Source organism: Sciurus vulgaris (assembly GCF_902686455.1).
Source record: "Sciurus vulgaris genome assembly, chromosome: 12".
Classification (NCBI taxonomy): Eukaryota; Metazoa; Chordata; class Mammalia; order Rodentia; family Sciuridae; genus Sciurus; species Sciurus vulgaris.
The window spans coordinates 39827700-39846400 of NC_136473.1; the positions used below are offsets into that span (position 1 = coordinate 39827700).

General features: G+C 38.8%; 1 pseudogene across 1 annotated transcript; it reads right to left on the reverse strand.

Annotated features, from left to right (window-relative positions):
* Nucleotides 1–15225: 15225 nt before the first annotated feature.
* On the reverse strand, nucleotides 15226–16158 carry LOC306641589 (small ribosomal subunit protein uS2B-like; annotated as a pseudogene). The gene has a single exon. The product of its transcript is annotated as a small ribosomal subunit protein uS2B-like (transcript).
* Nucleotides 16159–18701: the final 2543 nt, after the last annotated feature.

The window sequence follows — 18701 nt, forward strand, 5'->3', positions numbered from 1 at the left end:
TGAAGAGAGTACGTACAGAATGATAGAAAATCTTTACCACCTGTCCCTTATGTAAGGTATTAATTTTCAGGATAAAGAACTCAAAAAGCTTAACACCAAAAAGTCCAAATGACTCAATCAGTAAATGGACAAAGGAACTAAACAGACACTTTTCAAAAGAAGAAACATGAGTGGTCAACAAATACATGAAAAAATGTTCAACATCTCTAGCAATTAGAGAAATGTGAATTAAAACTGCACTGAGATTTCACCTCACTCCAGTTAGAATGGCAATTATCAAGAATACAAGTAACAATAAATGTTGGTGGTGATATGGGGAAGAGGGTATACTCATACATTGTTGCTGGGACTGAAAATTAGTGCAACTACTCTGGAAAACAATATGGGGATTCTTCAAAAAATACTAGAAATGGAACCACCATTTGATCCAGTTATACCACTCCTCAGTATATATCCAAAGAAGCTAAAATCAGCATCCTACAGTGATGCAGCCACATCCATATTTATAGAAGCACAACTCACAATAATAAGCTATGGAACTAACCTAGATGCCAATCAACATATGAATGGATAAAGAAGTTGTGGTGTATATTCACAATGGAATATTACTTAGCCATAAAGAAGAATAATTTTATGGCAGTTGCTGGTAAATAGATGGGTCTGGAGACTATCATCCTAAGTGAAATAAGCCAATCCTCAAAAATCAAATATTGAAGGTTTTCTCTGATATATGGGTTCTAACCCACAACAAGAGAGTGGGGAAGAAAAGTGGATTAGACAAAGGGAAATGAAGGAAAAGGATGGGGGATAGAAATAAGAAAGACAGTGGAATGAATCTGACATAACTTTCCTATATACTTATATGAATACAACACAGTGAATCTCAACATCATGTATATCCACAAGACTGGAATCCTAATTAGAATAATGTACATTCCATGCTTGTATAAATATATCAAAATAAATTCTACTGTCGTGTATAAGTAAAAATAACAAATAAAAGTTTTTAAAAATTAAATAAAGAGGATTCTACAGCCATAATAGATTTGAAGGTCACTTTCACTAGTTACATTTCTGGAAGTTCATAGTGCTTTTTTGAGGAGGGGGGACATTATGACAATTTACTTTCTGATTAATACATTTTCCAGCAATCTTCTTTTTTATAGTACTGAGGGTTGAACCCAGGGCTGCTTAACCACTGAGCCATATCTCCATCCAGTTCCCCATATTTTTAATATTTTATTTGAGATAGGGCCCCTCTAAGTAGATTAGAGCCTTGCTAAATTGCTGAGGCTGGCTTTGAACTTGTGATCCTTCTGCCTCAGTCTCCTGAACCACTGGGATTATAATCATGCACCACTAAGCTTGGCTTGATAGCCAACAATCTTAACTACAGATATATGAGCATAGTATGTATATTTTACTTGTTTTATTTTATTTGAATCTTGCGTATTAGGCTAAATTATAAAGTGCATGAAATAAAACGAAGTTTGAAAAGTGAAGAATGCACGATAAAGGGAAAAATAAATAAATAAATAAATAAATAGATAAGATAGAAGTGGGGAGTGTATTTACCCCAAAATATATATTGTGCAATCCAATATGCTTGTTGACTTTGAGCAAATCAGCCTTTTAACTTTCTCAGTTCAAGCAAAAAGGGAAAGTGATCAATGCTATGGTTCTTTGTGATAAGCTATTTGCTCAAGAGGAAAACCATTTCTGTGATCAGAACCTAAGAGAAATTATCCACTACAATGCAGTGTATGATGTTTTGGTGGCATCTTCACAATAAATCCAATTGTGACACTCACCTGTTGCTACTTACACTTCCCTTTATGTAATTAGTAGTATGGTGACAAAGTCAATTTGGTAAATGTATTCTGGGGAAAGAAAAAAATTAGGAAGTTCAAGTATTTAATTACCCAATGGCCAAGGAAGTGTTTTAAAGCATGTAGGCTTTAGGACAGGGTTTGGCCTGTGGGCTAAATGTCATTTTTTTTTTTAAATTATTTATAAGTGAATAGAAAAAAAGGAAAAAGAATATGTCATGGCATGTGAGAGTTACATAAAATTTAAATATTAGTGTCCATAAGTAAAATTTCGTTGGAGCTAATCACATTTATTTATGTGTGACCTAATATTTGTGTACCATAACAGCAAAGTTGAATAGTTGTGGCAGGAACTGTACAGTCCACAAGACTAAAATCTCTACTTATCTGGTTTTTACAGATAAAGTTCCTTCTTGCCTCAGATTATTGAGAAGTGATGGACTACACTTTCTTTAGTCTTGTTTTCTCACCTGACCTGTGCTTGCGATGGTGAGGCAGAGTTAACGGTTAGAGTCCCTGGCATGGTTTAGAGGATGGGTAGGCTATTTTTTTCTCTATTAGACACATATTTTAAAATAGTCAGCTGAGTTGTGTGTAGAGACACTCCTCCTCTTCTGAAAGTTGAAAGCCTAATGGGAGTGTGTTATGTGTTTATAATATAAAACCACAAACTTGAACACACATGGGAAGAGAAACAAACTACTGAACCAAAGGATCAGCTGTCACTAGGTTTTCTTCCATTTGTTATTTGTTGAGATGCATTGACCTCTGCCAATGAATGCGAGTAGACACAAGGGGAGTAGCACTGAGAGTTCAAGAAAAATATATGTGAGAAAACCTCCTTGACAGTCATTAACTCAATCTTTTCCCAGGAATTGTTTGTGTCTGAGATGATTGGATTTTACTTGTGGAATATTTGGACCTGATTTATGAAGCAGTGCTGTTTTACGGGAACAATTGGAGGATGACTAGTTTATAACAGAAGTGGACTTTCCTTAATTGCAAGACAGGGTCTGACATTTTATAGGGACAGAAAAGTCTAGAAGTGACTCAATTATCCACAAACGTCTATATAATCTTATCATGATAATGAATTTTGCACTGTCTGCACTGTCTGCGTGCCTACATATGTATGTTGCTAAAAGTGCAAAATGTAAACATCACTAACAAGCCTAGTTCACTAGAGTAAGCATATACCAGTCTCTCAAGCATAGGTGTCAGTGTGACAACAAAAATCTTAGGATGCTTTTTTTTTTTTTTCTTTTTAAAATAATATTGCAGATAAGAAAAAGTGGGCAGGGTATTACATTCCAAAGGTGTAGAGAAAGCCATCCTGGCTTTGGTTGTCAATCTGTGTTTAGAAATGTCACCAATAATTTGTAGCTTGGAAGTGCTTGACTTGTGGACCCCTGGTGCTAATTGGATCCACTGATTTCTGTAAAATCCCTGCCTGTCATCAGCTCAGCAGTAGGTACCATATCGAAGCTCTAATGAATCCAAGGATAACTTTAAATAGCCAGTCTGCTATCTTCCCATTTTATTCCTGGGCAAAATTTTTTGTATTTTTAGGGAGGGAACTTTTTCTTTTACAGTTTCTGTGTAATCTTTCTTTAGGATCCAAGCTGTTTTAGAAGGAGGTCAAGTTTTATCCTGGAAGGCATTCCATTTTGGTGGAAGAGGTTGTTTGAATTTAACTACTCCATCAGGTGGAACTTGGTCAGAAACTGGAGGAAAAATGATTCTGGAATCCTTGTTAACTAGGAACTAAATTGTTTCACCCCAGCAATAGAAGTGCTTTTCAGGCATGGGGAACCCAATTTGGAAATCCATTTCAGGAATCCAGTAAGGAGACTGAGTAGCCCTGGATTGCTGCCTGCTGAATTATTTGGCTTTGGTGGCTATTTTCTTTGGTGCTTCAGTTTCAGAGCAGGGTTGATTTGCAATCTGTTTTATATCACAGTGGGAGATCCCTGTTTTTTAAAGCAGAGACTGTCCTATGACAGGGGACGGTCCACTGGGAGAAACAGGAATACATTTGGATGAGCTCCAGCATGCATGACTGTTCTTTGGTAGCAGGAATGAAACCACCAGTGTGCTCTTCCTTAGCAGGACATGTGAGGAGCCATTTACAATTCAAGGGACTCAGGCTGCTCCCCCCTGTGGTCTGTCACCACCTCCAATATGGTTGACATAGCCAATAGAAGCAGCTGAGGTCTCTGTCAGAATATTCTCCTCTTGCTATCTAGGTCAGAAAATTTTTCTTACATTCTCATGTTTAGCTAGGTGGATAGAATATAAAATGTCTCCCTTCCCCCCAAATACCTTCTCATCCACCAGAAAATCCCACAAGGTCTTGTTACAAAATTTGTGCATATTGTTCAGAGGTATTTTGTGGTTATGGCAATGAAAAACTGGGTGCCAGCAGCAAAGCAAGCACATATCCCACAACACCTTTGCCCAAACTGGCAATTCATGACCCTGGTCCCTTAAATCAAGGTCCAATCATTATCAGCTGGAATAGCTTCACTGATGTTATTCTTGGTTTTGGAGTCCCTGGGGCATTGCTGCAGTGTTCACCCACATGCCAAAATAGACAAGTGAGGAAGGACTTGTTAAGTCACGTAGCCCAGCCGTCTGATCCTGGTGGATATTCCCTCAGGTACATCTTTCTGGTGCCCTGACTCATCCAGATTTAAATAATGCTAGCAATGGGACTTCTTCCCATGGGAGTCAGTAATATATTCTCTTCCTGATTTTGGCTTTTTTTTAAAAAAAAAAATTCAAACATTTCTGGGAGTGTTTGAGCCAGCCCTCTGCTCCTCTGCTTCTGGCACCTTCTCTCATTTCTTCTCAGAGTTTTCTGCAATCGACTGAACAGGAAGATGTGGCACATCTTGTATCTCTGCTTCTTAGGCCTTGTTTTGCTTAACTCTGCTCAGGATTCCTTTGTGAAGGGTGCTCTCTTTCATATTCTTTGTTTTGCTGTTGCCCGTCTATAATTTTTTTTCATCTTTTCTCAGCCCCCACACTCTTTATGCTACTTATCTGCCAATGGGAGAGAAAAGAACCATGTAAAGGAAGAGGGAGTGGGGACCAGGGGCACCTCACACTAGGGACACTATGAGTGGACTTTGGGTCTAAGAGATGACCTTGAATCAGAAGATGCCACAGTGAAGTAACTGGGGAAATGTTGATTTTTCCAGGGTTTGAGATGTGAACTGCAGAATAGAAAATAAGGTTCTGTGAATCCTACCCCACACCTGCCATTTTTTTTTTGAATCAAATTTCTGGCCTGGATGTTATCTTGAAGTTGTTTCCAGGCTGCTAATTTGTTTCTTTTTATTTCCTTCTTTTTTTTTTTTTTTTTTTTTTTCTTTCATTATGGTGACATTTCTTTCCTATAGCCACAGAATCTCACTTCAGGGCTGGAGGGTACCCTTGAGATCATCTCACACAACCTCCTTCAATTAAATGTGAAGAATCTGGTCCCAGAGAGGCGTTGTGTTCATCAAGGTCACACAGCAAGCTGTAGAGGAGCTGAGACTAGAAGCTCATCTCTGGAATCCCAGGCCAACACTGTCTTCTTTAATAGATAGCTGGTTAAGTCTGTGGAATTCAGCAAAAGGTGACTTCTGCTGAGGCAGCTGACTCCAAGTGTGCTAAGAAAGTCGGGGTGTGCATCAATTTGCAGGAGAGAAATAGCACGGGAACAACTCACAGCCCTGAGAAAAGAAATGTCAGATAAACCTTCAATTAGCCTTCCTCTTCTGTAGGAAAACTGAAATTAACATAGCACATAACACCAAATTAAGTGATTTGACTTGGAAGCTACAGTCATTAACATCTTCTGAGTTCTCTCCCCTTCAGAGTTTAAGGTATTTTTCTCCCTTTTCTAAGAGAAAATTGAAGTATTTAAGTAATAAAAAGTGAGCGTTTTGAGGCAGGTATTCTAGGTATCATTTAATCTTCCAAAGTTTCTTTATCTATAGTCCCTGAACCAAGTAATAATTAGCTAATTATAATTTGGAATTTGGAATAAAGTGTTTTAAGAAGACCCTATAGTGGGCAGTAGTACCTATGACTACAAACAAGGTAAATGCCCCTGGTTGTAAATTCCCATGCCTATGTTACCGGTTATAATTTGCCCTTGAGCTGTCCTGGGGTGTATTACTAAGTCATTGTTTCTTTCGTTGACATGCACATGTGAGAATAGATTGTTAAAAAAATATGATGTCCTATGCGATGAGAAACCTCTCGACCATAAATGAGATTTTCTCAAGTATTAATTATAAAATTTACTGATTATTAACCCTAAAGTGTGATCTGCTAATGGTAGTGAGTCAAAATAAAGGGGAGGAAAGGTATGTATTTTCTATTTTGGTTCTGAATACTTGAAAGTTAGAGTGTAAACTATTTCTCACATTGTTAAATGTAAAAAGAAAGGAGAGAATGCCACTAAAATGTCCCCAAAGACCTGTGTGGCTTCCTACTCTAACTTTACTCCCTGGAAAGTTAAAATACTACCTCTAAAGGGGTGGTCTACTGTTGTTGTCCTCTGCCCAGGAAATCAGAGCATGAATGAACTATCCCATGCAGCATCCATGTGAGCAATGTTCTGTGGTCATGGTGTGATGATAAGCAGGTGGGATGCAGGATGACCACCTGAGAGAGGCAAGTTCTTTCTAGAGACTGCACATGACAGCATGTGCCTAGAGATGTGTATCGTTTTGGACCTTCATCTGTCTCCATATCTAAGCAGGCATATGTGTTCTCATGTAGACTTTGCTTTAGTTCCACCCTCCCTTGAGAAACCAGATCTTTGAATAGTATCCTTGTCACTGAGCACAGCCTCTTGGATACTTCTGGGTAGATGGGCAGTGTTATTTTGCACCTTCCTGGACCCACAAACATCCCCGTACATTCCTCTAAATGCAGTGGTTTAGCATTATATTAAACAAAGATGCGTATACTAATAAGTCTATAGATTGAGTATGAACATGAGGGACTTTGAAGACGTGTCTCCTTAAGCTTCTCTATCTATTAGATACTTTCCTGTTTGGGGTTTTCATTTTGCAGTGTGGTGTGTCTAGGTTTTAGGTACTCTTACTAGGAGTAGAGTTGCTCATCCCCTGGAAGACTGCTCTTGGTTAGAAACCCAGCATTTAGGCCAGGTGCGATGGTGTACACCTGTAATCCCAGTGGCTTGGGAGGCTGATGTAGGAGGATCGAGAGTTCAAAGCCAGCCTCAGCAAAAGTGAGGCACTAAGCAACTCAGTGAGACCTTGTCTCTAAATAAAATACAAAAAAGGGCTGGGGATGTGGCTCAGTGGTCAAGTGCCCCTGAATTCAATCCCTGGTACCTCCCCTCCCCTACCCCTGTAAAAAAGAAACCTAACACATAGGAAATCATTGGCTCCCTCCTCCCCAAGAGTCATTTTACTGATTTTATTGTTACTGATCCTGGGCTCCTTTTTAGTGCCCCCACTTAACCCTTCTAGAACAGAACACCAAGATTCTACTTTCCTTTCTTAAAGCCAATCCCATTTTCTCATAACTGATCTGGTTTGGTCCTAGGTGATTCCATGGGCAACCATCTGAGGAACACCTTCTGTCTCACAGTGATAGAAACACCCTTTCCTGTGACCTGCCTTCATGAGAAACCCAGAGTCTCAGGCCAGGCCACCCACAAACATCATGGACAGAGGAGGCATCTGTGCTCTTGACACATCCTCACTGTGAAATCTACTCAGCCCGTTCCATGAATTCAACCTCTAGCAACTTTCATTCTTAAACTGAAAGTAATATGTGGCAAAGCCTTCTCTATTCCTTCTCAACTGTCCTTGGCTCTCTTCTTTCCTGTCTGAGAATCTTTATCCAACTTACCTCCCCAGAGTTTGCCAGCATTAGAATTTGCCTTGCACTTTTGTGTGGCAAACCCAGGAATATTCCAGGATGACCCAAAAAAGAAGAAAATATTCACAGCATAAAATGCATTTAAACTGACTGGGCCAAAAACTCATGCTTCCAGGTCCTGAAATAATAATATGGTATTTTAGAATATTTTCCTAATAATGAATGGACTCATAAAACAGTCAGATCTACACTAAAAATCTATCTTTAGTGGCTTGGGAGGCTGATGCAGGAGGATCGAGAGTTCAAAGCCAGCCTCAGCAAAAGTGAGGCACTAAGCAACTCAGTGAGACCTTGTCTCACTTAACTTACCTGCACCTCACTTATAATCATCTATATAATGGGATAATAGTAAATAGTACCTATGTCATGAAGTTATGAAGACTACATGAAATGATTCCTATAAAAATTAGCACAGTGCTAAAAATTGTAAGTGTTCAATAAATACAATATATTATTTGACCATTATTGTTACCACATCAAGAAATGTAAAATGCAGCATGAGACTATACTGACCCTTCAAATTTAGTCTGAAACTGTAATCTGCCACTGAAGAGAGGAGGATACTGAAATGGCATATTCAGAAAGGCATTTAAAAAAATCTCAAAATATTAATATAAGTTTTCATTCATTCCCCCACCCTCAAAGTATGAAATATAGGCTTCCTTTTGGGAGAAACTGTCTCTCATAGAAATCTTATGCATCTATACATCTTGCTGGGTGAACCCAGAATGCAAGATCAAGGTGACTCTTTACCTGGGTCAGTTCTCAGGGTTGTGTTTGAAGCTAACAACCTTTAGACATAGGGTCAACTCTCCTCAAAGAATAAGCTTGCTTATTATTTAAAAGCAGTGGGCTCTCCAAACTTAGTGCTCCTCAGCTGAAATGCAAACCCAGTGTGTGCACATTGGGCCAATTTGGGCCCACACTGCTGCATACCCAAGGGACTTAATGCTGGGGCAAGGGAACCTGTAGAAACAGGCAATGGTAATACTTCTTGCCATGTTGTGAGTAACAAAGTACATTGTTTCTGTCTTAGGAATCTTCTGTTTCCTATTAAAATCCATCAGTTCCATTTAAACCTCAAAAGTGACTCAGAGCAAAAGGACACTGATCTTTACCTTATCTCAATCATGACAGCTTCCTGATAGGTTGGAGTTCTGTGTTTGCAGAGCCCACTCCTGCTTTTCATACCAGATCTTATAGAAACCTGTGAAACAGTGACCTTACCCTGGAAGACACATTTTTTTAAAAACTTATTTGTTCTTTTTAGATGTACATGACAGTAGAGTGTGTTTTGACATATTATACAATGGACTGGGCTAATTATTGATGCCTGGTATTTTAGTAACATGAATATCTTTTGACTTTTATGACCCCTTTGCATGTTCGAAGACTGGCTTTTGAACTGTAATATTGTGGTTTATAATAAGAAAAACACATTTGGCCTTAATCCCTCTTCCTGGTATAACACTTGGAATCCCCAAAGTGATAAGTATCTTTTTGTATGCTAATGAGATGACTCATAGCTCTGTGCTGGACAACTGGTTGTCTGGGGAACCCACTTGTGATTAGAGGATCAGAACATTCAATCCCTTTTCCAATACCCCCCCTGCACCTCCCACCTCCGTTTTCTCATTTACAGCAAATGGAAAGGGGCTGAAGGTTGAGTTGATCGCCAAGGGTCAGTGATTTAATCCGTAATGTTTATGTAATGAAGCCTCTATAAATATCCAAAATGAGTGGATTAGGAGAACTTCTAAGGCATGGAAGTGTGGTATCCCTTCCCCATGCCTTGCTGCTGTAGTTTGGATCTGGAATGTGCCCTAAAGGCATAGGTGTTAGAGGTTTGGTGCTTCTGGGTGGAAATTTCAAGAGGCAAGGCCAAGGAAATGTAAGAGGGATGGCAGGAAGTCTTTAGGTCATTGGGGAAATGCACTCCAAGGGGAAACAGGGCCAAAGCAACAGGGCCAATTGATTATTTACTGAAACCTCTAAGATTATGAACCAAAATAAACCTTTTCTGTAAGTTGATTAACTTAGGTATTTGTGATAGAAAACAAATATATATGTTTTGGTTATAAAATTTGCATCCTTTATAATATCCTTTATAACTAACTGGCAATAGTAAACAAAAAATCCCAATGTGTCATAGAATCTGTGAATGCTTACTTTGCTAGGGATCCATTCTGATTTTTGGTTACCTGATATTGAAAGAATGGACATTTTTTTAAGCTGTCTGTTTTATTTCAACTCCCTAAGGTCTCCCTCCCAGTAATGGGAACAAAGCCCTTAAAGCTGTTCCAGGAAACAGCCCCAAACAGAGAGTAAAAGAGTAAATTGAGCCTGATAGCCAGATAGTGCTCAAACAGTAGGATTACCAGAAACTATTGACCAGAATCTACAGCCTGTTGTAAAACATTGTGAAACATGTTATATGTTATCAGCAAACCCAGACCCCCTTTGAAATTTCCTGGCAGCTTTGTTCCCCATTTTTCCTTCTTTTCCCCCCTTTTCCCCTTTTCATGTGCGACCCCTCCTGATGTGTGGTTTCTGCCTTTATAAACCTACAAGATTTTCTGCTAGGGACTCGACTCCTGGACTCCTGCGTGAGTCATGAGTCGGGTCCCAGTGCCCTGGAATAAACACCTCTTGCGGTTTGCATCAAGTGACGCCTCCTGCGGTTGATTGGGGTTGCCGTCGATCCATGGGACAGAGTTGGGGTTTCCTTTTTGGGGGCCTTACAATATATAGATTCCTAGATTTATATAACCACGAGGCTGAGAGGGTTTGTTTTAATTTTTTTTTTATTTTATTTTTTACAGACTTCATTTTGATTCATTGTACACAAATGGGGTACATCATTTCATTTCCATGGTTGTACACAATGTAGATTCATATCTTTCATGTAATTAGAATGGCTATTATCAAGAACACAAATAATAATAGATGTTGGCATGGATGTGGGGAAAAAGGGCACACTTGTACATTTCTGGTGGAGTTGCAAATTGGTGTAGACATTCTGGAAAGCAGTGTGGAGAATCCTCAGAAAACTTAGAATGGAACCACCTTTTGACCCAGTTATCTCACTCCTCTGTTTATACCCAAAAGACTTAAAATTAGCATACTACAGTAACACAGCCACATCAATGTTTATAGCAGCTCAATTCACAAAGATTGAGAGGATTTTGAGAGACCATTTCTAACTCCCCATGTTACAAATAATTTCCTAGCTGAATTGTAGAACACAGTACAAATATCTGTTGCCCACTGCAGAGAATCTTGTTAACAGAAATAACAGTAACTAAAGTCAGAGGCCATCTTTCAGTTCAGTGGTTTGTCTAATAGCCTCTTCGTAGCATAGGCAGGACCTTCAGATGAAGGTGGGTTGTGTTGAAGTCTGGTCCATCTTGTTGGACTTAAGCATCATAATTGAGAGATGTAGAACATTTACTCAGCTGTGAACTTGATGTAATCCATACCAGATTCATCTTCTATCTCACTGCCCCATTTGGATAGAGACATTCAATAAATGACAGCAAGGTGGAGAGGAGAATCCTTCAAGATTAGGAGAGAAAGAAGTGGCTGAAAGCTGGTTTTTATTAGGTAAATGGAGGTGCGGCCTGAGGTCTGTGGGATACAGAGAAGCTGTCTTGGTTGGGGAGTGGGGCGGGCAGGAAGGAAAGGAATTTGTTTCTCTACAGGAAATGAACTTTTAAAATCTTCTGATGTTCCCCATCCTTTCATTATCTCTTGGTTTTCCTTTTCTTCTCTCTTTGGGTTTCTTCCATAGACATTGCTGTCTGTCTTTGGCATTAGTTCAGTGCTTTAAAGTGGGGCCACCTGTGAGTGTTAGGGAACATATGCTTTTAATCTTCTCATAAATTGTATTTAGAGTCAGTGAAGTTCTACCAGAGTGGAATCTGCCCCCAAAAGCATCCAGAAACTTGTGTAATATGATTAAACTTTGATGAAGGCAATTGTTCGAACTAAGCCGTGACTTTTCTAAGAGATAATTCATGACCAGGTCAATTGGATATATGAAGCATGGCCTCAACATGATGACTTGGTTCTTTAAAGTAAGTTTATTGTCCTCATGAGGGGCTTTCCCCCACCTAACTGATAGTTGTTAAAATGATTTTAAGTTTCTCTTTTCAACCTGGGCCTGGCAGAATGGTGGGAAGAAGAAGGGTCATTCTGCCATTAACTAGGTGTGACCCAAGAATATATCATTGACATCTACAAATGGGCTTAAAGAAGGGCTCTCCTTTAGCTCCAAAGAATAGTGGAGAGATGCCACAAAGGAGACGAGAACTCTAGATGTGTATACCAGGCCCAGCAAGGCTCTCTGGCCAGAGGAATAAGGAATGTCCCATAAGGTATCCATGTGCCATTGTCCAAGAAAACAATGAGGGTGAAGATCCACTGAACAAGCTCTAGACAATGGTGACCTATGTCCCCATTACCACCTTCAAAAGTCCATGTCAACATAGATGAGAATAACCACTCAAGTCAAATAAAGTTGTAAAGCCACCAAAATAATAACAACGGCAGCAACAAAACCAACAAAAACAAAACTATTTAAAGACAAAATGGGAAAATGCAACACTAGTCCTTTATAAATGTCTAATTAAAAAAAAAACAACACTAACTGGATATGTAAAACATTGCAAACTAATTGTTAGGATAGAAAGTCAAATATCAAAGTTCTTGTTATTTATAGATGCAAAATAGTAGCTATCAGTTCAGATTTTAGAACTTCAAACAAAATTTTTAGAGGTCCTCACTGCGGCCTAGATGTTCTCTGGGTAACAAAGCTCTGTAGGGAGGCTCAGGTGGTGCCCGCCTGTGATGTGATCTGTTTTATTATACATTCATTTGTATTCTATGTACTTCCATCAACTTACAAGTCATGCACAATGAAGGTCATTTTTTGCCAGGGTGGTAATTGGGGATTGAACTCAGGGGCACTCTACCACTGAGTCACATCCCCAGTCCTATTTTGTATTTTATTTAGAGACAGGGTCTCACTGAATTGCTTAGCACCTCACTTTTGCTGAGGCTGGCTCTGATCCTCCTGTCTCAGCCTCCTGAGTCATTGGGATTACAGGTGTACCCCACCACGCCTGACTGAAGGTGATTTTTGATAGATACATATAGCGTAAAAATTTGACAAAAAATATTTTTGTTGATAAGTGGTAAAATGAACTATTTTCACTACAAATTCCATTAAATATGCTCTTTCGTTTGTATATAGTCTCATTTCAAATGTTTTTTTCCCCTATTTTCTTGATTCTCTTTCTCTTGTTGGCCAGACCCACCTGTTTATTTATAAAAGCTTCATAAATGCTGGGTAACTGCAGGGTATAAGCTATTAAGAGAAGGAGGAGACATGAGAGGAACTAAGTGACTTTTGAGGTTTGTCTTCTGTTCAGGAAAGCTGTCATTATTTTTCTCTTAGAATTCAAAGCTAATGTGCCAAGCAAGGAAATCATCCTAATTCCTTTGTTTCTGTATTTCTGACTTCTTTGGATGATCATTAGTTTTATCTGAAATTTCTAATTTCCTTTAAATATGCAATTTTAACAGGATTTGATACATTCTTAAGTATCTCTACTCCATCTTCCAGTCAAGTATTTTTTCTTGAAGCCATGTCAAAATTTATAATGGAGTTTGATATAATTTTAATATTTGATACATTTTTAATTTTTAATTTTTGAAGAGGTTATATATTACATAGTAAAATATTCAAAGGATATATATGAAAAGTACACCTTTCCCTATCTTCTGCATCTTCTTTTCTTATTTTGGTCCTTCCCTGAGACAACCATGACTATTCAATTCTCATGTATCCTTTCAGAGACAAACATATGCTGTGTACACACAATATTTACACTGATCCCTCCTTTTACACAAATGTATGTTACATACTTCTGTGTCTTATTTTCCTCTACATATCTCAGAAAGTGTTCCAAATCAGTGTATATGTATATTAAGTTCTCATTAGTTTTACAACTGTACTGTTTTTTTTTTTTATTATAGGGCAATACAATGTTTTATTGAACCAATTCACTAGAGATGAATATATAGCTTATTTCCAATATTTTTCTAGGACTTTCAATTCTGCTCCATCTCTCTTTATCCACCTATCTTTGTGCACATATGTGAAACTACCTATAGAATAAAAGTATTAGAGTCAAATTTCTGGGCTGAAGGGAAAATAATCAAATTTTAATTTTGATCTATACTGCCAAATTTACATCCAAAGAGGTTTCCCCAATTTATACTCCCAACCACATGGTTTGAGGATATGGATTTCTTTTTTTTTTTTTTTTTTTTTTTTCAGTATGCACTGTCTATAAAGAGAGGTAAATGTGCTCAATATTTGCCACTATGTCTTGCAATCAGTGACTAAATGAATGTTTCAGACACCAAATATAATTAAGAGTGCATTAGAGTTGCTGTTGAAATTAGTCAGTGTGATGCACCTTCTCACCTTTCCCAGCTGATTAAGTACAGACTTAATATCCATACCTCCACTTGCAATCCTCAGAGTGTTTAGTGGCTGCACACAGAGCATCTGACAGCTATGCTTATTGACAGGAGAGAGTTCTGTGTGTTTTACACAAATAAAGGTCAATGTCTTAAGCCTGATGCTGTTTTGTTAGACAAGTATTTAAGCTGTGGTCTTATATCTCAAAATTCAGCACAATATTAAACATGATGGTGAGTTCAGCAGGTGTTTGCTCTTGCTGACTAAAACTGTCTACACTTTTGATGTTGGCTCATAATCAGGTCGTTTAGACTCAGCCTGGAACAATTCTGCCTGCTTCTAACATGTCAATACAAAATAAAAATGGTTTCAACTGATGATTTTAAAGTCAGGCATCCTGAAGTCATTCTTATTATTAAGGGAGTAAATATTGTCAATGAATTGCTTGCAAGTAATTACTTTTATATATTTAAAAATTCTCAGCTTATATCAAGAGGCTCTTTTTGTTCTCTTGATTGTTCCCTTCCAAGTCCAGTATCTTTTCTGAATGCTCAGGTGAGTTCTTTTAGCTTGCTTTTTCCATTTGGCTCAGTGCTTTGACTTCCCTGGACATCAGTCTGTCATCTACATTAGTTTTCTTTATAGGTTGTGACAGCTTATAATATAAAAACCTCATGGTACAAATCAAGAATTTTCAAATATTTGAAAAATAAGTCCTACAGCAACTTCATTATAAAATCTATATTCCATTGATAAGAACCCTCAACATTTTTAACTCTAAAACTGAAAGTTGAAGCCATTTTTATTTTACGGACTTGGTAAAAGCAGTCTGATGACCTCAAAGCATCTTGTTTCTAAGTGTTAAGTGAGTTCTCCTTCCAACAAGAGTAATAACAACCCATGACAATCCACAGTATGGCATGATCACAGTTCTTTTCTACTATCTTTTTTGTTTTTTTTTTTTTTCCCTAGGAAACTGGTGTTTGTTTTCCGTAACCTTATTTCCATTTTGCTTAATAAGATTCTGCAGAACAGCTCAAGACCACTCGGTGGTTGTTCCTACCCACTCAGTAGCCTGAGCAGTAGGAGCTGCAGTCCAGTCTTCAGTGGCTGACTGGGCACTCCAGTCTTCAGTAGGGAACTTCTGGAAGTAACAGAGGGTACCCGCACACCTTCAGACCAGTCTGCAACCTCTGGTTGAGTAGCAGTGAACTCAGGATCTGGAGGAGTCCATTCACCCTGAAATTTTTTCTTGGTCACAGCTTTTTCAGCAGCAGCCTGCTCTTCCTTTTCAATCTCTTCAGGATCTCTGTAGAAGTAGAGATCAGGCATGACCTCCCACAGGTGTTCATGGGAAATGGTGCCACGCATGCGCAGAACTTTTCTTGGGCCAGCATCCACCACCTCAGACCCACAGAATGAGCTCCCTTATTGTTGCATGGAATGGCAATGTCCACATAGCGCAGAGGAGAGTCTATGTTACACAGAGCAATGGTGGCCAGATTGACATAAGATGCTTCTGTAAGAGGCGGGTGGTCAGCCCTGGGATCAGTAACCACCAGAAGACGTGGCTCCCAGAAGGCTGCCTAGATCTGGTCAGGGAAGGTTCCAGGAGTGAAGTGGCCAGCAATAGGAGTGGCTCCGGTGGCAGCAGCAAGCTTTAGCACAGCCCACTGGCCGGTATTCCTATGTCAGGATGTGACACTGACATCAGCAGGTTTTCAATGGCAACAATGGCACAAGCTGCCAACAGAAGGTTCTCCCAGGTCCTTTTCAGACTTATGATGCATATGCGGTACTTTTCCTTTTGTAGATAGATTATTCCATCTGAAAATCAAGGTTGGTGCCACCTACATGGATTCCTGCTACAAGACATTTGAGGACATCCTACTCCTTCGTCTGCAGGACGTCAAGGGCTCTGGACATTGTGACAGTTTCCCTTTAAGTTATGACAGGAATCAAGAACAATGCCGTATAGTCCCCTTCTTGGATAGGGCAGAAAGGCCTATTCCTTTTTAAAATCTGCTTCTAACTTCATCTTTTAATAAGTTACTCTCAGTCCATAAATACTTGGTCTTTCAAAACCAAGTTGGACATATCCAATATTGAGGTCATCTCACCCCAAATCAGTACCTCCTCCAGAGCTTCCCGTGTCCATGCAGAGCATAGCCACACCTCCAGTGGCATGTCAACACTTCCTTCTCCCTCCTGTTCCCTTCCTGAACCGTCCCCCAGTCACCAAATCCTGTTGATTCTGATTCATATGTAGCTCTCATATCTACCCACTTCTGCACATCTCCACTCCCCCTTCCTAGTCCATGAGGATGCAAATGCCAAACCTCCTAATGAGTGCCTCTTCATTGATTCTTGTTCCTTTCAGGTCCCAAGAAAATAGGAGTTATATTTCTATTTCAGCCCAAAATAAATGAATAGATATTAGATTTACTCTCTCATCCAAAAAGCAAAAGACTACAACAGTTTTATGAAAAAAAGTTTACAAGATCTTATACATCAGGCCACCAGGTGATGAAATCCAAAGATAACAGGCAAAGCAAAGAAGGTGAGACCCATGACTGACTGAATTTATCATAAGAAGAAGTTTCTAGGCCATGATGCAGGGAAACAAAGCCCCATGGAGCCTAGTAGTCTGAGTTAAGGGAAGAGAAGTGGGAGAATGGGGAGATGAAGGTGGTTAGATTTCACAGGATGGAATGCCACAGAAGAAAGAGCTGCAGAGAGGTAACCCTGAAGGTCTGCTTGGTGGCCATTCTCTCTAAGTGTACATTAGGATGTCAGCAAGGAAACTGCCCATGCTTGAGGAAGAACCAGTCAGAAGAGTTACAGGGAAAAAGACGCAGAGCTCCCTCAGGGTTTACAATAAAGCCCATTCCCAGCAGTTAGAGTGGAAAACTTCATAATTTATGGTTCATCAAATACAGTGCTTAGGGGTTTTGCCTAAGTAAGGAGGAAAGTTGTTCCTAGACATAATGGTTCACTAGTCCTGCCTAACAATGTTTAAACACAAGATCCAAGAAAATCAAACTGTGTCTAAGTAATTTGATTACATCTAAGGAAAAATTTAAAAAAAGAACTCAAGAAAACTGACAGGGATACAAAAGTATTTAGCAGTCAATCACACAATCACAATGTCTGTCTAATAAAAAATAACCTGACATGCAAAAGAAGCAAGAAGGGACAACACTTAGTGAGGATTTAAAAATCCAATTAATTAAAATCAACTCTGAATCAAGGAATGATAGAATTAGTAGACAAGGACATTAAAACAGTCATAACTATATTCCTATGATCAAAAAACTAGAGGAAAGATTAAATGTGTTATGTAGAAACATTGAAAAGACAGAACTAAGACAAACTTTAAAAGATGAAGCTTAGAAGGTCCAATATGAAAAACATATTGGATGTGCTTAGTAGAATATTTGATATTGCCAAGTTAAGATTAATGAAGTTGGAGAGATAGTAGTAAAAACTATCCAAAATAATATAAAGAGAAAACAGACTGAAAAAATATAGGAGAGCATTGGTGTGCTATGGGACAACTGTAGGGCCTAAACTATGTGTAATTGGAGTAGGACAGAAAACTGGTTTGGAAGAGATAATGATGAAAATATTTCCAAATTGGATTAAATGTATAAATCAACAAAGCCAAGAAGATTAGGAAGAACCAAACTGAAAGAATCATGTAGAAAACTGGGAGATACATCACAATCAAATTGTTTAAAACCAGCAATAAAGAAAACATAGTGAAAACAACCAGAGAAAAAGGACATATTAAGTATAGAAGAAAAGTAGTTTTCTCAGAAACAATTCAAGTGAAAAGACAGTGATGTTGCATCTTAAAGTTCTCAAAGACAAAAACTGTTGACTTAGATTCTTAATCAACAAACACATTATCTTTTAAAGATAATACACAATAGACTTCTTCAGACAGAGTTGAAAAAAAAAAAAAACATTTTGGCAACATACCTGCACTATAGAAATGTTAAAGGAACTCCTTGGAGCTGAGGAAAATGATTCCAGATGGCAAATCATATCTGCGCTAAGGAAGGAGGAGCCCAGGAAATGGGAATGAGGAGGATAATATAAAGAGTTTTTCTTATTGAAATAACGTAAAACTGTAATCGACTTAAGGCAATAACAATGTATTGTGGAGTATGGGTCCAGGAACTTGAGACCAACCTGGGCAACAGTGAGACCCTGGCAAAAAGAAAAAAAATGAAAACAAACAAGCAAATGAACACCTCTGGGACTTCTGCCCAGGTAAAATGGTGTGGGTGCATTTCTCCCTGTTAAGTTCAACTCTAAGCCCTGGAAGTAATGTGAGAGACAGCTTAGCTGGGCACAGTGGCATATGCTTGTAATCCCAGTGACTTGGGAGGCTGAGGTAGGAGGATCATGAGTTCAAAGCCAGCCTCAGCAACTTAACAAGGCCCTAAGCAACTCAGTGAGAC